General features: G+C 34.3%; 1 protein-coding gene across 1 annotated transcript in view; it reads right to left on the reverse strand.

Annotated features, from left to right (window-relative positions):
- Nucleotides 1–23,666, reverse strand: part of DACH2 (dachshund family transcription factor 2) — a 638,130-nt gene that overhangs the window by 523,309 nt on the left and 91,155 nt on the right. The gene's annotated exons all lie outside the window — the stretch shown is intronic.

A 23,666-nucleotide genomic window follows, 5' to 3' on the forward strand; every position in this document is an offset into this window, starting at 1 on the left:
CCTACGCCAATAAAATGGACAACCTGGAAGAAATGGACAAATTCGTGGAAATGCACAGCCTGCCAAGAGTGAATCAAGAAAAAATAGAAAATATGAACAGACCAGTCACAAGCACTGAAATTGAAACTGTGATTAAAAATCTTCCAACAAACAAAAGCCCAGGACCAGATGGCTTCACAGGCGAATTCTATCAAACATTTAGAGAAGAGCTAACACCTATCCTTCTCAAACACTTCCAAAATATAGCAGAGGGAAGAACACTCCCAAATTCATTCTACGAGGCCACCATCACCTTGATACCAAAACCAGACAAGGATGTCACAAAGAAAGAAAACTACAGGCCAATATCACTAATGAACATAGGTGCAAAAATCCTCAACAAAATACTAGCAAACAGAATCCAACAACACATTAAAAGGATCATACACCATGATCAAGTGGGGTTTATTCCAGGAAGGCAAGGATTCTTCAATATATGCAAATCAATCAATGTGATAAACCATATTAAAAAATTGAAGGAGGAAAACCATTTGATCATCTCAATAGATGCAGAGAAATCTTCCGAGAAAATTCAACACCCATTTATGATAAAAACCCTGCAGAAAGTAGGCATAGAGGGAACTTTCCTCAACATAATAAAGGCCATATATGACAAGCCCACAGCCAACATCATCCTCAATGGTGAGAAACTGAAAGCATTTCCACTAAGATCAGGAACAAGACAAGGTTGCCCACTCTCACCACTCTTATTCAACATAGTTTTGGAAGTTTTAGCCACAGCAATCAGAGAAGAAAAGGAAATAAAAGGAATCCAAATCGGAAAAGAAGAAGTAAAGCTGTCACTGTTTTCAGATGACATGACACGATACATAGAGAATCCTAAAGATGCTACCAGAAAACTACTAGAGCTAATCAATGAATTTGGTAAAGTTGCAGGATACAAAATTAATGCACAGAAGTCTCTGGCATTCCTATACACTAATGATGAAAAATCTGAAAGTGAAATCAAGAAAACACTCCCATTTAACATTGCAACGAAAAGAATAAATATATAGGAATAAAGCTACCTAAGGAGACAAAAGACCTGTATGCAGAAAATTATAAGACACTGATGAAAGAAATTAAAGATGATACAAATAGATGGAGAGATATACCATGTTCTTGGATTGGAAGAATCAACATTGTCAAAATGACTCTACTACCCAAAGCAATCTACAGATTCAATGCAATCCCTATCCAACTACCACTGGCATTTTTCACAGAACTAGAACAAAAAATTTCACAATTGGTATGGAAACACAAAAGATCCCAAAGAGCCAAAGCAATCTTGAGAACGAAAAATGGAGCAGGAGGAATCAGCTCCCTGACTTCAGATTATACTACAAAGCTACAGTAATCAAGACAGTATGGTACTGGCACAAATACAGAAAGATAGATCAGTGGAACAGGATAGAAAGCCCAGAGATAAACCCACACACATATGGTCACCTCATCTTTGATAAAGGAGGGAAGAATATACAGTGGAGAAAAGACAGCCTCTTCAATAAGTAGTGCTGGTAAAACTGGACAGGTACATGTAAAAGCATGAGATTAGATCACTCCCTAACACCATACACAAAAATAAGCCCAAAATGTATTAAAGACCTTAATGTAAGGCCAGAAACTATCAAACTCTTAGAGGAAAACATAGGCAGAACACTCTATGACATAAATCACAGCAAGATCCTTTTTGACCCACCTCCTAGAGAAATGGAAATAAAAACAAAAATAAACAAATGGGACCTAATGAAACTTCAAAGCTTTTGCACAACAAAGGAAACCATAAACAAGACCAAAAGACAACCCTCAGAATGGGAGAAAATATTTGCAAATGAAGCAACTGACAAAGGATTAATTTCCAAAATTTACAAGCAGCTCATGCAGCTCAATAACAAAAAAACAAACAACCCAATCCAAAAATGGGCAGAAGACCTAAATAGACATTTCTCCAAAGAAGATATACAGATTGCCAACAAACACATGAAAGAATGCTCAACATCCTTAATCATTAGGGAAATGCAAATCAAAACTACAATGGGATATCATCTCACACGAGTCAGAATGGCTATCATCAGCATATAAATTTATGGCTATCAGCAATAAATGCTGGAGAGGGTGTGGAGAAAAGGGAACACTCCTGCACTTCTGGTGGGAATGTGAATTGGTACAGCCACTATGGAGAACAGTATGGAGGTTTCTTAAAAAACTACAAATAGAACTACCATATGACCCAGCAATCCCACTACTGGGCATATACCCTGAGAAAACCATAATTCAAAAAGAGTCATGTACCAAAATGTTCATTGCAGCTCTAGTTACAATAGCCCAGAGATGGAAACAACCTAAGTGCCCATCGTCGGATGAATGGATAAAGAAGATGTGCACATATATACAATGGAATATTAACCATAAAACGAAACGAAATTGAGCTATTTGTAATGAGGTAGATAGACATAGAGTCTGTCATACAGAGTGAAGTAAGTCAGAAAGAGAAAGACAAACACCATATGCTAACACATATATATGGAATTTAAGGGAAAAAATGTCATGAAGAACCTAGGGATAAGACAGGAATAAAGACACAGACCTAGTAGGGAACGGACTTGAGGATATGGGGAGGAAGAAGGGTGAGCTGTGACAAATCGAGAGAGAAGCATAGACATATAAACACTACCAAATGTAAGGTAGATAGCTAGTGGGAAGCAGCCGCATAGCACAGGGATATCAGCTCGGTGCTTTGTGACCGCCTGGAGGGGTGGGATAGGGAGTGTGGGAGGGAGATGCAAGAGGGAAGAGATATGGGAACATATGTATATGTATAACTGATTCACTCTGTTATAAAGCAGAAACTAACACACCATTGTAAAGCAATTATACCCCAATAAAGATGTTAAAAGAAAAAAGAGACATGTACCACAATGTTCATTGCAGCACTATTTACAATAGCCAGGACATGGAAGCAACCTAAGTGTCCATCGACAGATGAATGGATAAAGGATGATGTGGTACATATATACAATGGAATATTACTCGGCCATAAAAGGAAATGAAATTGAGTTATTTGTAGTGAGGTGGATGGACCTAGAGACTGTCTTACAGAGTGAAGTAAGTCAGAAAGAGAAAAACAAATACCATATGGTAACACATATATACGGAATCTAAAAAAAAAAACAAGTTTCTGATGAACCTAAGGGCAGGACAGGAATAAAGACGCAGACGTAGAGAATGGACTTGAGGACACAGCAAGGGGGAAGGGTAAGTTGGCACAAAGTGAAAGAGTGGCATGGGTATATATACACTACCAAATGTAGAATAGATAGCTAGTGGGAAGCAGCTGCATAGCACAGGGAGATCAGTTTGGTGCTTTGTGACCACCTAGACGTGTTGGATAAGGAGTGTGGGAGGGAGGCGCAAGAAGGAGGGGACATGGGGATATATGTATACATATAACTGATTCACTTTGTTATACTGCAGAAACTAACACAGCATTATAAAGCAATTATACTCCAATAAAGATGTTAAAAAATAAAAATAAATTAATGAGATGATAGATGTTCACTAAACTTATTCTGATAATCATTTCATGATGTAAGTCAAATCATTCTGTACAGCTTAACCTTATGCAGTGCTGTATGTCAATTATATCTCAATTAAACTGGTAGAAAAAATTAGATGTATAGGACATTTTTGCAAAAATTGATGACACTTGAATATGGGATGGGAAAAGATAATATTATTATATAAAAATTAAATTCCTTGGTATTTATAAAAATAAAATTCCCACTGAGCATCATAGAATCCGAGACTGACTAGTAACGACTTCTACCAGAAGAATCACGATCCAAGATTTTCTATTATTCTTTTTACACTGATAATTCTTTATTACTTAAGGGAGATTGCAAATGCATCTGTGTGCTTGAAATTACGAACAACTTCTCCCTGAAAATGTTATGCTAAAGAGCACTTAGGACACGAATTTAAAATATGAAATGAAATAAATAAAAGTATATTAATTTTTACAACTGAAAATTATACTGAAATGCTACTTAAATAATTATTTGTTGAGGCCCCAAACATCCTGAATTCTAAAATGTAAGTCTATGTTCCCAGTGATTGTATGCAGTCAAATTTCTCCCATAATGTCTCAGGGTGTAAAACTAACACCAAAAAGGAAAACTCAATAGGGAATCTAAATTTTAATTCACCTTTACCAAGGAAATGTGTTATTTGAAAGGAGGAAAGGGAGAAATACTGTAAAAACTTTACAACTGATGTTTCAGTTTTATAGACAGAAAATAAGAAACAGATTTGTAGTATAGAGATAGCACACCCTGTTCCAGCTCAAGTCAGCTGTTTTATTTTATTGGGTTTTATCTTAAGATGAAAGCAATACATACTGCTTCAACCCATGCTGAACTGTTTCATTTCATAGGATTTTATCTTCAGAAGCCAGTAATAGTCTCAGGTCTAACTTACATAATTTTTATGACATGTAATGCATAGTTTTCTATGAACACAGAGACTCTAAATTTTTCCTGAAATATGGAAATGACACTTTCTGTGGGTATCAGGGTAAGGCAATGCAATTAACATTAGATTACTTGGCTTTCACCAAGGAAGGTTTGCCAGAGCAAATAAAACTCTGGTCTTCAACCTGCACAGAAAGAGAGATGGGAAAAAGATGAATTTATGTCCTGACTAGAGGTTAGGCAGATTATTGTGCACTGCGTACTAGTACTCAAGTAAAAATATTTTCCCATAACAGCAATTTTGACATAGATTAAAAAACATAGGATGTCTTCTTTGATGCTCCTAGTACTTGAGTTTCAAAGTCATCACAATCTGGCTAACATTTTTTTTTAGAGAATACAAAGATTTTTCAGCAGCTCAATTTACCTTCCATTATTCACACAGATTCTACTAAATAAAGCACAACTATCATTTTTTAATTATTTTTCTGTTATCCAGAAATACCTTTTTTCAATCATACAATATATGAAATGTAGATTACCACCACTGAGCATTATTTTTTCCTGTTCATTTATTTAGGAATCTTGAAGTAAGCTTCTGAAATATTGTTTACAGCAAAACTGTAAACTAAAATGAACTAGAATAATAAAGATAAGGCTGCCTCATTTCATAAGGGAAATGTCTGCATTCTTGGGTAAACAGGAGACTTGCATAAATCCAGCTTTGTCTTGTCAGACAGTTGGTGTAACTTGAGGTTGCATGGTCCATTATATTTTCTAAGAAACTTGATTAATTTATTGAATAAAACTTGAATAATACTTTTACCTCTAGAAAGTGACAATATTGATTCAAATAATTTTTATTCTTCTTTCTGTTACTTACATGACTGTTTTTTCTTTCTTTTCCTTCCTTCTTTACTTCACTCCTTGCTCCCTCCCTTCCTCTATCTTTTCTTTCCATTTTTTTCTTTCCTCTTCCTTCCTTTTATTTTTTTTCTGCGATGAATTTAAAAACACAATCTAATCCTTGTCAGGAAATCTATCTATAAATGAAAAGAGCTTGCATTCTTACCTCTCATCATTTCATGTGTGAAACAGTAAACTCATGAGGCTATTAAAATGTGGCTTATTGGCTTTGAAAAAGAAGGTGTGACACAACCTCAACACTTCCCATTTCCTGAGACCATAAGGATAAAGAAGCCATAGCTGAACTATCAACTTCATCAGGATAAGAACATTGATCCCCAGCAACCCTGACTGGTTAGTTAAAATTAAATTTAGCTCTGAATTACCTCTTTTTCACAGAAAGAGGAGAGAAACTTCATAGGAATACAGAAAATATCTTGAAAAGTTTAATGATTTAAAATGAAAGGAAAAGTAATATCATTGTTAATACTGCTCCCCCAATTACGTCTCTGGAATTCCTGGTTATAACTACACTAGAGTATCCAAAGGATATCATCCGTAACTTAAAATCCAGAAGACAAATAAAACCACAAGTATTTTAAATGCAATACTCATTGAAGGTGGTTGAGTTTAATTAGGATTTATGGATCCAGAAATGAAAGCCTATAAAAGCTAACCAGAAAAGAAGTTGGTCAGATGTGTGTGTGCTCTCTTGCAGCAATTAGACAAGGGGAAAGACATCTGTCAGAAAGTCCTGAACGTCAGGCAGGAGCCTACGGACTTGTCACCACAGATACTTGAGCATAGAAACAATATGGAAGAAATTAAGTGTAGGCAAGAGTATCTTTCAATAGGATTAGAAAGGAAAAATGACTGTGGACTGAAGCAAATATGACTAAAAGATGATAAAAGAAGTTCCAGATGTGAAGTGAAAACAGCCTAAGTCAGTATGAAAAATAAGAAAATAAAACTAGAAGATAAGATTTTTCTAAAATACAATGTAGAAAAAAAAAGTTGGTAGGTCTTGTTGATATACTACCTGAGACCAAAGACAAAAACGTAAAGATATGGTTTCGAGCCTAGAGAACTAGAAAATTAATGATGTAAAAGAAATGGGCAAGGGGTCCAAAGAGGATCTCAATTTTCAACAGGATGTATATTTCTATATACATTCACACTTTCAGTTACTTTTTGATTGGGGCTATATCATTAAACCCTTGGTATTTGCTGTTTCTTTCTAGAATTCTAGAATTTTGAAAATAGTAATATAAGCTTCCACTATCTATCCAATATATAATAGATTGTAGAATATTTTAAATTATATCTTCCAAGGGCATCAATATAATGAACACTATTTCACAAGTAATTTCACTTGCTAATCTTTGTGATGTACTCTTAATCTCCAGCTAAATCCTTAAAGGCCTTACCCTTATTCTTGAATTCTCTAAGTCCAAACTCTAATGCCTAAAATGCCAAGGGTGTTATTATCACTTTAGTTGGTATTCTTGACCTTTACTACTTCAGCTACATTCTCTCTTTTCCTCTAGACAATAGGTGACTGCAGCAGAATTCTGCCTTTTAAAAAAATGGATACTTCTTCCATTGGATATGATTAGAAGCCTCTATGGTTGTAATTTTCTAGGCTCTACGTCACCCTACAGTTTTGGGCACAGATGATGCAAAATGGAATTGAGGCTATAAACATACTCAGATCAGCAGCTGACAGGATTAAGTCTCCAATTTCCTGGTCAAGAATTGTTAGAAACTTACTATCTGAAGTACCAAGAAAGCTGTCAAATAGTACTCCCACACACAACCACTTTCAATTACTTACAAATAGCTCTCCAACAGAAGTAGACTCTTTTTCCATTCAGTAATGTATACTTGATTGATATTTATCTTCCTGGATAAAGAATAAGCCAGTACCCAAATCCCACAGTAGTCTAAGGCATCCTAGGAAAATCACTCAAGTCAAAAACATTTGCCATGTAAAAGGTAAAAAACAATGTTTTTACTTATTTTTATTAACTGTGCAGGTGATAAGGTGATGAAAATATTTCAAATCCTTTTTAAAAGGCTTTCAAAAAGGTTGACAATTATTTAAAGATAATTTACAAAGTTTATTAATGCACTTTATGTAGCCAACAATTCTTGACATATTTTTCTGTGAAAAAATTTCAATGTTGCAGTATCAGGGTATTTCATTTCCTATCTTCTAGAGCTTCATTTAACCTCATGAAGGAAAGAAACACAGTACACATAGTGAATCTGCTTCTCATTTTTCATAGAATCTTTCAGAAAGAAGTTTTTAAAACTATTGCAGACCTTCAGACTCTTTCCTTCCCTTTTCCTGATTTCTTGGCAAATTTGCACAAAACCTAAGAGGCACTGTGGTGCAGAAATAAAGAGCATGGAATTTGAAGCCAGGATTAGGAACTTCATTCAAAAAAATTCCACCACTTATTAGCTGTGTGACTTTGACCAAGTAATTCAACTTTCCGTGCCTCAGTTTCCTCATCTGTAAAATAGGAATAATGACAGCATTTATTTCATAGGGGTTTTGCCTATGTTCAATGAGTTCAAAATATATTAAGGTGTTCATGTTAATGCCTGGCACATAGTAAGGGATATAAATGTCTGTTATAATTATTATTCTGGTAAACCAAGTATCATTACCATAAGAGTAAAGGGAGTTTGTTTTATTTGATATATGGGAATAGAAAGTCTATAAAATCTACTGTACTTACTAAATGAAACTTCAAAATGTAGAAATCTGGACTGGTGAGTTCCCTTGCTCTGATTTCTTGTGAAACAATGTTATAAGGAATAAGTTCTTCTTCCACCAGGTATTGCAATTGCTCTTTGAGAGATAGTACCAGATTTAAAGATATTTCCTGTTTCATATTGTGTCAGCTAATGAAATTCATATTTATAGTCATTTCAATTTAATGTTGAAATAATTATCAAAGACTAACATTTCAATCAAGATTAATCTTACAGAATTGTACATCTCATTATTTTTTCCCAAATATCTACCACTCTTTGACCAGTATCAAGAAAAACCTGGTACATAAAGGAGTGTCAGGCTCCTTTGATTTAAGTCAACAAGGGCACTTTTTGCCTATGTTTAGACTTGTCCACTAGTTACTAATTCTCATTGTTAGCTTTCAAGCTCTCTTCACCATCCTCTTGCTTCAAGTTCAGACTAAATGACCACACTTGCTACTGCTAAGAGTGCGAGAAGATCAGCAAAGGTCATTCATTCCCACAGACTCACTGGAGAATTCACACAAGGATAGGGAGTAAGCCTCTATTGCATTTTCCCTTCAACAAAATGCAGGCTTTTGGTGACACAGCCTTTTGAAATTATCCAGCAAGCTCACCTTTTTTTAAGTGTGCATGATTTTTAAATATGTAATTACTTCACCTTTTAAGTTTTCTTTCATTTGAAGAATGAGGAAATGAGATTAAATGGTCCTTGCTAAATATAAAAACTTCAAAAATTGGAAATCAACAGAATAAAAGAAGAAAACTTCTGAAAATATAAGAAGTCTACATCTGGAGGCATTAAATCATAGAGTGGTATAGCTCTGAATTTTGAATATTCTAAATCACAAGGTACTTTCCGTATGTTGTTTTCTTTTCTTTGCAAAAGACAGTATAATATCAATTTATAAAGTACTAGTCACAGCAACAAATCAATGAGAAACTAATAAGTATAAATTACTTAACGCTTGTTTAAAATGGTAGCATTAAGCAAAATACAACACATGCACAAATATACACATGCTTTTCTTACTCTTAATGTATTTTTTTCCTGTAATATAATCTTATAAATTTGATGGGATAAAATAAATAGGTTATAGTACGTTGCATTGGTGAAATTCTTTAGCTTGCCATTATGGAATTTTAGTCTTCTAATCCTAAACAAACACAAAAGATAGATAAATATTCATAATTTAAATCTATTAAAAATTGTTCAGTTCAGCATAATTGTTACTATCATAGCTAATCCTCTGATAATAACAAACAGCATTTTGTCAGGTCCCTGTATTTTAGACATGTTAGTGTTATGGTCTATAATAACATTTCTTTAAAGAACTCAAAATGATCTTAATATATTATCTCAATACACATATATAAAAATAGTACCTGAAGACAGATACTATAATCATTAATTACAGATTGACTAACTCTCATTACGAAGTTGAGTTCAGTACTAAAGGTGGAACTGCAGTCAAAGTTTTCCTCATTTTACTTTTCAGGGATTAAAGTACTTATTGAAATACACTGCTTAGTACTAGATCTGATCATATACAAATAGAACTAATAGATAGAAATCTGAGGCCATACCAACAATATGATCCTTAGATACAATTTAGTATCATGGAAAATAGTATTTATTAATTAAACAGTACTGATCTTGAAGAATCAAAGTGTTTTCAAAATAAAATCATTTCATTTATCACAAAAACAATGGTAAGAAATAAGTAGCACAGAGTACTAAGACATATATACCAATATGTCATAAAAAATTTACCCACCACTTGCATAGTTTTCTAGATATTAGCTCAGTGACTATAGAGTCATACATTTATGACACTTTATCAACATTTTACAATGAAACCTTAGTTACAATACTTTTCAGGCAAATGTGAGTTTTCACTTAAGCTTAATTTTCAGGTTAACTGAGCGTTACACAAAAAACTCCTAGTTGGTGAAAATCTTTTCAAACAGAGCCTATAAGCTCAGAATGGGAATGTATTTCAATCCTATTTTTCCTGATGGCTCAGGACCTCCCAGGGTCTTACTCAGTACATGTATCATCACTAACATAAGCACCTGCAGGTTTGAGAAGGGTTAGATCCTGGAATTGTGTAATGTCTCCCCTTCCTCCAAACCACACCCATCACATCCACTGCAAGTTGAAAGATTTGACACCTATATTAGTCAAATCTTATTTTTAATGTTAAACTATGATTTTTAACTGTGAAAGTAGACATTTGATAGTAAAAAATCACCTACAATCAAGCGTTGATAGTTTCCATAATAATTCTCTGACATGCACATTTTCCTGTCAATTTACCTTTTATGTAAAAGTAGAGGGCAGATAAAATCCCCTATATGATAGCAATGTCAACCTGGAGGACAGGCACCAGTCAGTGACGATTAGACTGCAGACAGACTTGCTTCCGTTTTTTTCTTCAGGGACTTACATTGTAATTTAGAGTATTTAATATTCTATAGCTAGAGTTAATATTAAGGTTCTAGTAAGGAGCTCTTGTCTGGAATATTATGCAAGTGACCTTGCTGTTATTTTAAAGCCCTGTTGTCATCAAGCAGTGTAATTGACCACATTTGGTTAGCTTTTGTTGATGAAATCTACATTTACTGACATCAACAGCCTCGCCTCTTGTAACTGTCCCAACAGTAGCAACTTGATAACCTTTCATCCGATGATGTATGAAGCAAAAACTGTTTGCTGTGACATGTGCAAACTCCATGGTGAACGGACAAGCATTGGAAGTAGCTTTCCATGTTCAAATACAAAGCTAGTTTTATTTTTTACAGTACACCAGTTTGAATTATAATTCTGTAGTGAAAAATACACCCCCCCATTCTCAGAGTAATGGTGAAATTGTGGGTTTGTAAGTAAAAATTCATGTATATGTATACTAAGTTCAAATGATCTCTGTACATTTGAAATCATGTTCTCCATAGATGTTCAAATCATGAAGTAGGGACTAAATCCACATGGCCATGGTCTAAGCAATCTAAACGATTCACCTCAAGTCACTAAATTAATACTTTTACCTCAAAGGAGTGATGCTTTCCATGTTTGTATTTCTTAAGGTCCCATATGTTTATTGTCAAAAGTATTGTAACAAGTCTACTTACTTCACAAAAAAAACATGTAAACATAACTTCCATCACTGCCATCCAAGGAAAACCCAAATTAAATACCTTGATTATCTAAAATTCAATTAGCTAGAGTAATTAACACCAGTTATTTAATTATATACTATGATTAGGAGAAAATATTAAGAAGTGATATTTTAAAATTATTATTGTTTTATAAAGCATCACTAACTTACAAGCATATTGCAAGAAACAGAAAAACCAAACTTCTATCTATCCACATTGCTGCACAATCAAAATGGTGAGAAAATAATGATTCTGAGGTCCTAAGAGCTTAATCACCCAAATAAAGTTATATTTATGTTCACTGTACTATGCTACATAAGGCAGGCGATAAAATGGGCCAATATTATTAAAAAGATTTTCAACAAGGATTAGCAACAAAATATTTGATTAACTTCAATTAGCTGGACCTCCTTACCTGATCCATCTTGTTAATAAAGCTTTTTGATGTAAGTCCACACTCCACAAAATAATTCTTATTTGGAACAAGTAAGATTTTGATGATCTAAAATCAGTTTTACACTCTGCTAAGCCAATTCCTGTGAGGGAAGTATCTATCTAGTTATACCAAATTTGTTCTCTTTCCTAAAACAAGGATGAATAACAAATCTCTCACCTGAAGCAAATATTCTGCTTATTATACAATGGCACATGCCTACTCAGGCATAATACAATGGCACATGCCTGCTCAGGAAAGTTCCATTTTTCTTGCTTTTATCTGAGTCACCAGTGACCACAATTCTAGTTGTTCTGTCACCAAACATGTATATTTCTCTATTTTCCAAGAAAAATCACTTCCAATGAGTTTTCAAACACTAGCCCAAAATAAAAGCATTCCCAGAGAGTTTCTGAACACTGGAATCCCACACCAACTACAATGCTATAAATATCTTCTAAACACTCAGATCAATGTCAACAGTGGTTTGCAATAAATGAGTCCTAGTGAATTCTAATGGAGGTCCAAATCCCACTGGCTGTTGATAGGCTATTATGAAATGAAAGTCCTTTAACATGATATAAAATAATGTTATATTTTTCTGTTGTCCTTGAAGACAGTTTCCTCTTCCATTTTTTTATCTGTAAACAGAATGCTCACACAGACTTACACAGCCCCCTATTCAACCACAACCAAATCCAAAGCTCACTAATACTCATATACAGCAAGGTCAGAATTTTTTAAGTAAGAAAAATATTTCTTTGATTAATGCTGAGAGCTGCACCATGTTTAGACAGGGTCATGACTCCAGGCATCCATTTAATCAAATTTCTCTGCTGCCTGTCCCAGTGGAGCCATTTCAACAAGAAATTCTCTCAATGAAAAAGGGGGGTAAAAGGGGGGAAAGCATACTTCACATCTCACATTGTTTACATGCTGTTAAGTAATTATTTCACTGGTCCACCCCCACTGGCCATCAACAGACAAGTCACCTCCTTAGAGACTCTGAAAAGCCTATTCAGCTGTATATAGCTCATTTTGTTTTTTTTTTTTTTCCTCTTCATAGTGAAGCTAACTGCTTAGCTTAAAGACTTCTTTGTGGATGCTAAAGTATACTTTGTCCATGCTAATGATCTCACTAATTACAAGGGTATTTATCATATAGATGTTCTCAGTTTCTCTTTATGAATACCACTGTTTCTCAACTACTCTAGAGTAATAATTTCTCCACCCCCATCACATCACTTAAGTACTTCAAGATGAATACCCCTTCCCATCCACACATACACAATAAACCTGTTTTCCCAAGGAATTGTCATAGCTTGAGTGGCCAAACAAGTTATTATTTTTCAGGAGTTTTCAATAATACTCTGATCTTTAACCAGCTCTTCTCAAGGGCAAAGAACAGAATGAGGCAGGCAGATAATAAAGAATTACAGTTTGCCATTACTTAATAGCTCTATCAGTCAGAGTAATAGAGACAGATAAAATGGTAACCTACCCACCCAACCCTTCCAAATTGCTGTCCTAAAAAGCAAGAAGGGAAGTGGGGGCAAGAAAAAATGTTTATTTCTAATTGAATTTCAAGAATTAAAGGCAAATGACTTGAAAGCTAAGTATAAGCAGAATCTTCCCAAACCCAAATGGAAACAGTCTACAAAACACACTACTTTTAGAGACTGAAGAGAAAGCTGAAAAGTAGGAGTCTCAGGCCTCAAAATCAGAGGCCATTTTTCTTTCTGAATTTCTTCTTTTTCTGCAACTTCTGCTGAAGTAAACATTTCACACAATTTGGTTCATATTGGCAGATAACGAGAAAAAATTCAAAGATTTTTCTGATTAAAAAATAAAGCTGCAAGGAAATTAATACATTTCTTATAATTCTTACTTGGAAATTCAATTTTAAGTGAACACTTATCCTTATTTTACCTCCAATATTCACTTTCTGGTTAATGGTCACCTATGAAAGTGAAATTCTTCAAGTGAATGACTTTCCCAATGAGATGCTCCTAATACCTTATTAGATTATAATCTCACAAATACAATACATGCTTCTTTTCTAAGAAGCTTAATACACAGGATATAATTAGACCGGGATTTCTACCCTTTCAGTCCTTGTACAGTGTCCATTACCAAAAGGAAAAGAGTACCCTTCTTGATCCATAGAGAGATCAAAACCACAAAGTTAACATGGTGGGTGTGAATGAAATTGTTTTTGTGTTTTTATATGTAGCTATAGTAAACATTTCCAATGAAGAATGAAAAAAAGAAGAAAACCAGCTGAGAAAGGAAGTTACCAAGGAAGAAGAAAAAAAACATGTATTGTAGGAATGGGGAAAAGCTACTAATTATAAGGAAGATTGGGAAATACACAGATGCAGAAAGGAAAGTAAAAAATACTGAAATAAAAATTTAATGTGGATTGAAAAGAAAGATTTGTTCTAGTTATCCCTTATAGTCCTGAAGATAAATGAAATAATAAGGGAAAATTGAGGAGAATAAGCTTGATGTGCCAGAAAGTACACCGGGCTGAGTCTCAAAAACTAAGCTCCAGTGGCTATTACTAAACATCTGAGCTATGAGAGGCAAGCCATATCACATTTTTTTTTAGATTTTGTTTCCTCATCTATAAAATAAGACATCAAACTAAATGATCTCTAATGTCCCTTCTGTCTCTTAATCAGTGAAAATTCTAAGGTCACTGAAAAGTTTTAAGGTATACATTACTGACTTTTTCCAATCTTTTCTCTTACACTCATAATAGCTTCATTTTATAATGGGAACAGAGGAAAAATAATCTATTCTTGACTTCATTACTATTTGATATTGGCATTTAGTAAAGAATATTGATTCACCAGGAATAACCAACCATTGGAAAGCTAATAGGAATCTCAATCTAACATCAATTTTTCTCTCAAAGCCTAGGGTGTAAGACTGGTTTAAGAATGATATATGTTTCTTGGTGAAAAGGAAAGCCAGAGGTGGGGAAAACACAAGAATCTGCAATTGATTAGAAAGAGAGTATTTATATTAGCATTTCCTTTCCTTTCAAGTTTCACCATCCATTTAAAAATGCCCAGTATTTCACAGTGACAGCCAAAGGAATATTGGGCAGATGTCCTAAGTGAAGGGAAAATACAAAGATTTCCAGGTCTCTTACCTAGTTTTATCTAACAGCAGAGAGCCCTTATTTTAAAAAAGTAGTTGTGTCATTTTATCCCTCAAGGTGTTTACTTACTCAAGTTCAAACACATATTTTATTTTCATCCACTTACACAGATTTGAGTGAATATAATGGTGCCTGGCACACAGCCAACTCTTGAAAAATATCAACGTAATGGAATAATGGATGGATGGGTGGGTAGATGGGTAGATGGATGAACAAATCATTATTTCCTTCACTTGGCTTCTTCACTACTCACAGAAGGTAGGGTCATTAGAATTGTTCTGAACACATCCAACTTAAAATTTACCTCTTTAAAATCTAGAAAGTAAAGGTCCCTTAAGAAAGAAAATTTAAACATGTAAATAAGGGCTGAAGATTGCACAACTCCAAGGTGTGCCATTCACATTGTATTTTGTGCAAATGGTGACTACTGGAGAAATTTAAGGGAGCAGCCTGACAAGGTGGGAAATTTAAATTCTTCAGAAATAGTCATTCACATACAAGTATTCAACAGAAGTTTTACATGCATTATTTAATGAAGTTCTCCAGCTCTGTCCATCAGATATTACTAACACAAATTAAAAATGAAAAAACTGAGACTCAGTAAAACTAAGTAATTTACCCAAAATCACATCTAGTGAGTGTCCAAGCAAGGATTAGAACCACATCTATCTACTCAAAGCTTCCACTTTTCCATTATACTGTAGTAGTCTCTCTATAAGGCAAAAAAGTCTGTTCACCTTGTTTTAATTAAAGAATTTAGCTAAATTCAACAATATTCTATTTCTTTAAACCTAGGATTACCCCCCCCATCAGTTCAAAATAATGACACTTCTTCTAAAGGTGGAAATGTTATTGTGAAAGATTTTACTCCCAGCTTCCAGCTTTGCAAAGAACAAAATTACTACTGATAAGTAGTAATGGCTTCATTAAAATGGCACCAAGTTGATTGTATAATATCCTTACAATACCAATGGCAACAATGAAAATTAAACTAAAATAATAAAAATAAAAAATCAAGTTACAAGAAGATAATTACATTAAAAATAGATTCAAGCTTATTGTTCATTTGACTAAAATTTAATTCAATACTCAATAAAAGTACAGCCCGAAATATTAAATCACAATTCAGTAAGAGCATTTGCAAGAACAATCAGGTACTACATTACGGATACACTTTTGAGTCATCCAACATGATTTAAAAACATGGCACTGAAATAACCTAGTTAATTCATCCTTCTCTCTCTCTTTCTCTCTCTATCTCTCTTTCCCTCCCTCTCTCTCTTCACTTCACTCATTTCACTCATTTCTCTTGAACTTTTGGTGGAAGCTGTGAACTACTCAATTATGTAGGAGCTCTATGACAAGTGCCTAGAGTGCAGATAGCTAGCGTATATTGACATGAAAGCCATATGCTTTAGATACCAGGTATTCACGTAGCAATACTGACATTATATGACCCTTAAACATACCATCAATCTTCTACCACAATCTTTAAGTCAATATTGGATCACATTAAAAAATAAAACACAAACATCAAGTTGCACACCTTAAATATATGCAATTCATATTTTTAAATTATACCTCAATAAAGTTGAAAAAATAAAACAGAAAAAACATAGATATAAAATAATGGCTAAAAGACCCACATATTAAATAATTTAATTCTAACAATAACCCTAGGGACCAGGCCTCTTATTACCCCCAGTTTACAAATGAGGAAAGTGAGATTTGAAAGCGTTAAATTACTTCCCAAATTTCACAGGTACTAATGGTACAGCATTCATTTAAATCTAGACAATGCTTTCTCTAGGGCCCATACTTACAACCATTCTGTTGTTTATAATTAAGGTATAAGGAAGGAAGTGTCAAGGGAGCACAACTTATCTCCAATGCCATTCTTTATGTAGTTTCACCTACTTAGAGTATGCTCGATTACAAAATATCTGCTTAATAGACAGCTGAAGCCTTCTGTATAATGCCATATTAAGCTATAAATCAATATTCTTAAACATTCTGTCTTTCTTAAATAAGCAACATTGCCACTTACATTTTAGCTTATTTAGAACTAGAACATCTACAAGCTTTTTAAACAGATGAAATTCATGCAAGATCCATTCTATAAGCCAGATTCTTAAAGAAAAATGTATACAGTATATTCACATAATCATATATATGTACCTATAGTTGTAGATAGATTGCTCTTTTTAAATGAATGAATAAGATGTTGATGGGATTTACAGAATCATAAAACTTCAGAGTAGAAAAGAACATTAAAAGTCAATGTATATATCATCACATTATACACTTTAAAAATCACATCGTACAAACTAAATATATACAATTTTTATTTGTCAATCATACTTTAATAAAGCTGAGTGGATGTCATCCAGTCTACCCTACTGCATAATTGGTACTTGAGTCCTCTCTTAAGCACCCTATCATATTGTCCTCCAAACCTCTGCCTGAAAATTTCCACTGACGGTGAATGCACTGTATGCTTAAGTCAGCCTATTCCATCTTTGGACAGCTTAGACTAATAAGGTCTATTTCACATTTGAACCCAAACCTCTTTTCCTTTAAGTTCACCCTCTCTAGACAATATAACAAATGTTAAGCATTGAAGCAGAAGTTCAGTGGGCAAGGCACAGATGCCAAAATAATTAGTCTGCTTTTGAAGCTCTCATAACCCCAGATTAGAGACCCCTGCACTTTTCAATTTTGCATGTGAGGAGACTTGGGACCAGTGAATAATCTTGTGCAGATCATAGGACTACTTACTAACCGTAAAAATAAAATTAGGATCCAGGTCTCTTGATTCCCACTCCAGACTTCTTTACAGTATATTGTCCTATGAGATATCCTTAGTGGCTTAAGAACATGTACTCTGGAGACAGACTGCCTGGGTTTGAACCCACCTTTACAACATACTAGTTGTACATATCCTCTCTGCGCCTCAGTTTCTTCACCTGAAAAATGTCAATAATAGTAGTACCTCCCCCATACAATTTTGGGTGGATTATGTGTGTTTATATATGTGATGTTCTTAAAATAGTGCCAGAACATAGTCAACTTTATTCAGTAAATACTGGTTATTATTATTATCATTAGTATTTTGACTATAAGCATTCCTTCTCTCCACTGAGGAAAGAAAAATGATATGAGCTTCTTTGTTTATATATAGCTATTGTGCACTACTTTCAAATTTATCTTAAAGAAATTAGATCTTTAACAGTTTATTAATCTTCTGGCCTGGGCAGTGACTTGGGTAAACTTTCTGACTTTGGGTACCAAAGAGGAAAACTTTTCTCCTTGGCACACCCAGGAGTGTTTAAGCACACTTATGTGTTTAAGCACACACAAGAGAAGATATAAAGAAAAAGTTGCAAGAAAATATTTTAAAAAGGAACAACTCACCATTATAAAAGGTCCTTTCCAATCCCAGGAGAAAGTTTGCAAAAACACACAATTCTCTGTAATTCAGGCCAATGGAAGCAGTAGCCATCTAAACCTTTTTTCAGAGGCTTTCTGTATGAATAAATGTCAACCACCAAGTGCAAACTCATGGCTAGATCACTTCACGCATAAATCTATTATTAATCTACTCATAGAGAAATTTATCCTTTCCTAAATTAGATTAACTGGAAGATTTCACAGCAGAAAGAAATCAGATACTAAAGAGATCTATTTTCTAGAGTTATGCAAAGTTAGGAAATAAAAGATTCTGTCTACAGCTATTTAGACTAATCTAAATACTAAAATTGTATCTCTGGCTATTTAGAAGTAATTACTGACATTATCATTCATTTTAACATAAAAAGTGGATCTACTTTATAAAACATTTGTGCAAAATATTTGGTAAATACAATGTATTCTTCCCGAGAGTGAGGAGAGTTATAGAATAAAAGAAAAGAGAAAAATGTCAAACCAGGTCCTTTTCCCTTCATTTATCTGAATGCATGAAGTAGAAGACATTTAAGCCAAAAACCTTAAGAAGACAGAAGATAAAACTTGGTGAAGTAATAAGGATGTTAATTACATATTTACACTGGGTCAGGTGGTAATTACTAATTCTCCATATTTATTTTAAGGCTTTGTAAAATAGAAGAGGAGAGAGAGGAGGAAAGAAAATAAGTGGGATCAAAAATATGGATACACTGGCTTCCCATAAGTATAGACATGGCTTTGGAAATTTTTCAGAAATTTTTGTCTATGCCATATTGAGAACAATTAACATAGTGCAGATATACTTATAAAAATTCCGACCATGTAACAAAAATGCAGTTGACAACTTGTATATTATGCAATTATGACTGTCATTTTATTACTGTTATTAATTTGTTAGTATAATTGCAATGTTTTTCAATGTCATTATGTGATAATAAAGGACTTGTCATTACTAAGTTAACCTCCAAACATCTCTGACCTCAGGGGAGGTAGTTGTACACTTTCAGTCCAAAATGAGCTGTCAGCTACCACAACGACATTTTGATGACTACATTATATTGTAATTAAATGTCTCAACAAACTCCTGCTTTTGATTGACAAGTAGTTAAGACTATCATTGACCACAGGGCAGTTTCTTTATATTTCAAGAATAATTTTCTATATATTTCAGGGATAATTTGTTATCACTGAAGCAGTAAGACAAGGTTTTAAAAATTAAATGCTTTCAATAAAATATTTATTAATCTATATTTGGTTCTGGTAAATACAAACAAAATTATGCTGTTATGTTGATCTGTTGCCCAATCCATTGTAATACGGTGAAAACTTTAAGACATTTCTATAATGTTCTTTGTTAACATTACAGAACATATAGAATAATCTCATTACACTTCTCTCTCATGCCCAATTTTTCCATGACTGAAATAATTGAAAGCCACAGGTAATGGATGCTTGTATATGTTTTATGATCGTTATTCCTCTTACCTTGCTTGAGTCCAATGTGTTAGCTCAATATTCTAAGGGCAAGGTAGATTACATATAACACAGACATTGTATTCCTTCTCCTTTTTCCTGTTACCTTTCTTAACATACGGACCACTAAAGAAATCCATTTCATATTACATTGCTCACAATACTGACATTAACATTTGCATTGTTTCAGATTGAAAGAAAATTTTTCTTAGATGAGGGTAAATATTTGTTCCATTTTAATAATTTTTAAATTGTAGGAAACTGAATGAGCAGAAAAGCCAGCAAAATAGAATTTTCACGTACCACACCCTAAGATTACTATAAATTGTATAGTCAGGTATTCAAGGGTAAAGCCACTGGGAAGTTAAATTAAAATGAGCCTCTTGGATTTTATTTTGTTTTTTTTATTATACTAGTTTAAAAATGTTTTATTTTAAAAACTGGTATATTTATAAAGGAAATTTTTTTTAAATAAAGATCTCTCATGGTTAAAATAAAAGTAACATAACCGGGCTTCCTTGGTGGTGCAGTGGTTGAGAGTCCGCCTGCCAATGCAGGGGACACGGGTTTGTGCCCCGGTCCAGGAAGATCCCACATGCCGCAGAGCGGCTGGGCTTGTGAGCCATGGCCGCGGAGCCTGTGCGTCCGGAGCCTGTGGTCCGCAACGGGAGAGGCCACAACAGTGAGAGGCCCGTGTACCGCAAAAAAAAAAAAAAAAAAGAAAGAAAAAAAGAAAAAGTAACATAACCTGAGAAATTCTACCAGTAACGTGAAATCCCATTAAAACCTAACATTATCAGCACTGAATTAGAGACACCTTTTTCTCCATCACCATGGTACAATTTTCTTTCACAAAGAAGTAAAGTGTAGTAGTTCCTTAAAGTTTCTTCATTAAGTGTTTTATCTGGGATGACTGTATACTAAAAAAATATAGAATGAGAATATCTAAAATAGGTTTTATGTTGTTACTGTCAGCAACCTGCAAATTTTATGGAAAGGCTACTTGCTTGCAAATGCATACACCCTTCTCAAAATGCTGACAGATGGAAGAGGCCAAATGGGGAGAAATGCTACAAATGCCCCTGATTTTAAGCTGAGCTCTATGTGGATGCACATTATTTGGAAACCTTTGCTTCTTCATTTGAATGAGCAATGACATCTTTTTCAAGTTATGGAATAACCTGACTTCTCAGAATATGAAACAGATTTGGAGGAGGTATTCACCTTTTTCTGTTACTATAGGTAAAACCTAGACTAAAGCAACCGTCACAACTCCCGGTAGTCCTGAATATTCCTTAGGTAATCATATCTCAGCATACAAATCTTTATGAGTTACAGAACTAAATTTTATGGCCAAATCATATTCAGCAAAGAAGCACCTACTTTGTGCTGAGCACTTTCACAGTCACTGCATAAACATAATCATTATATTCACATGTCACTGGATATAAAAAGGCAGAAGTAGAATGAAAATCCTCATTTAGGGTACAGGAGTGAGGTAAAGAAAGGTGAACTCAACTGCATGTAACATAGGAATCATGATAAAACTGCTTCTTACTTATTGTGCAAAGGTTGACCCAGAGTAACTTAATTACAAAATGCAACTGGCATTACCTAGTCTCCTTCAAAAAAAAAGATACTATATATTCATGAAAAGTGGTTGTGTAGCTTACAAAAGTAAAGTTTGAGGCTACTAAAATATGTGCGTTAAAAAGTGGAAAATTATTTTAAAAGAAACAAAGATGTTGACAGAGTAAAGAGGAACTTTCCAAACTCAACATATCTCAGAATCTAAAGATACAAATTAAGAAATAATGCAACGTGACAATGGACTGAACTAAGAGAGTACATTGATGATTATATTTCCTCTTAGCCAATGAAGAGGGTGGCGTGAGTCTCCTTATCTTTCAACAGCACAGTTACACAGTCACAAAAAAATTTTAAACTGAATTGTTTTTTTCTCAAAATATTATGAAAATTAAATAGATCTAGTTATACATCAAAGGTGCAGAAGTACAGAAACAAATATGAACTAGCCAAGCAGCTCACAGCTAAAATAATTTTTGCCATCATTTACAAGTTGCACCTGAACTTTGAAACCTTTTTCTATGAAAATAATTCAGAGGCATTGGAACAATTGATCTAATTCAGCCTTTTCAAAATTAGAAAAATATTCTTTTCAACAGCATTTTGAACAGTGAATTAAAGACTTGTGGATGACTATTACACCTATAAAGCACTTAGCTTGTGGTTCTATTGAGATAATAATACTCCATGTGGCTATATCGTCTTTCAGCTGAAAAACCTAAGGAAGTTGCATAAAATAAATGCACAGTTTATTATAAAACTTCATAAAGATGTTAACAAAACCACTTAGTCATTTGTCTAAGAGGCCACAGTGAGAAAGCATCAGAGCAAACGAGAATTAAGAGTGTTTTTCTCAAGCCTCTCTTTTAACTAGAATATCCATATTAGTCAGATGTGCAGAAAAAATAGGGTTCAAAAGGGAAGCAAATAAAACATACTACATTTTGTTAGATTGTAAATCAGTCTCAAACAAAAAATTCTAAGAAGGAAATAGAAACTGGAAATAGGCCAAAAAGGTCAAAACACTAGTAGAAATTACAGAATTATATCACTTTTGATGGCAGCCATTGTATGAGTCATTTCCATCCAATGATATTGCAACACCCTACCACATTCAAACTTCTTTAGGTCTCAGAAGAAAAATCCATAGACTCAACAGGCTCAGGAACTATATTATATCCTCATGTTATAAAGTGAATACATATTATATGGAAATTGATTCATTTATACAAATGTCACTTCAGTACTAGGCAGATGACAATGAGTTTCACTATTGGCCGGTCCTGAGTTACCTGTGGAACTACCTCGTAAAGTTTCCCAACTCATTCTTTTTTTTTTTTTTTTTTGTGGTATGCAGGCCTCTCCCGCTGCAGAGCACAAGCTCCGGACACGCAGGCTCAGCGGCTATGGCTCACGGGCCTAGCCACTCCACGGCACGTGTGATCCTCCTGGACCAAGGCACGAACCTGCATCCCCTGCATCGGCAGGCGGACCCTCAACCACTGCACCACCAGGGAAGCCCTCCATCTCATTCTTAAGGTATTTATACATCCCAATTTGTCTAAAACAGTCCTTCCTAGTTTATGCCCATTGAATTGAAGTAATTATTAATGGCACTCCCAGTTTCACCCTCAATAATGTTCCAGTATGGAAGATAAATTATATGGCCTCCCTATTAATATCCCATTGACCATATATAAATAGGTAGAATTATCTACTAGAGGAAATATCTTTACTTTTTCTTTTATCCAGCTATTATTCTTCTGACAGCAGTATGAGTAGAGCATGAAACATTTTCTAAGCCAACATAATTTGGTGTGACCACTGAGTATTATCACCACTCACAATTCAGCTACCTCCAATTTCACACACTTAGCTCCTGATTCACTTGCAGTAGAGTAATTTAACAGTCTCATACATTCTGACTGAATTCCAATAAATTCTCCTTTTGTCATTACTCTTGTCAGAAAGCGATTTCATTAAGAAGGCAGAAATTCTGAAATGTTCTACATAAAATGAAATCATATGATCACAGGACCACCTATTCCTAGTACAACTAACCTCCTATGATGGGGTTGCTGTATGCTTTAGTGTCCAGACAGCTGCTCACAGACCAATACAACTGACAAATTAATTTTTTACACCAAAAGCAGAAAGGCACTTTCTATCACTGGGTAGTGATACAGGTTGTAACAAACCATAATGAGAGCCAGCTGTGACC

The sequence above is a fragment of the Delphinus delphis genome, chromosome X (assembly GCF_949987515.2).
Source record: "Delphinus delphis chromosome X, mDelDel1.2, whole genome shotgun sequence".
NCBI classification, from domain to species: domain Eukaryota; kingdom Metazoa; phylum Chordata; class Mammalia; order Artiodactyla; family Delphinidae; genus Delphinus; species Delphinus delphis.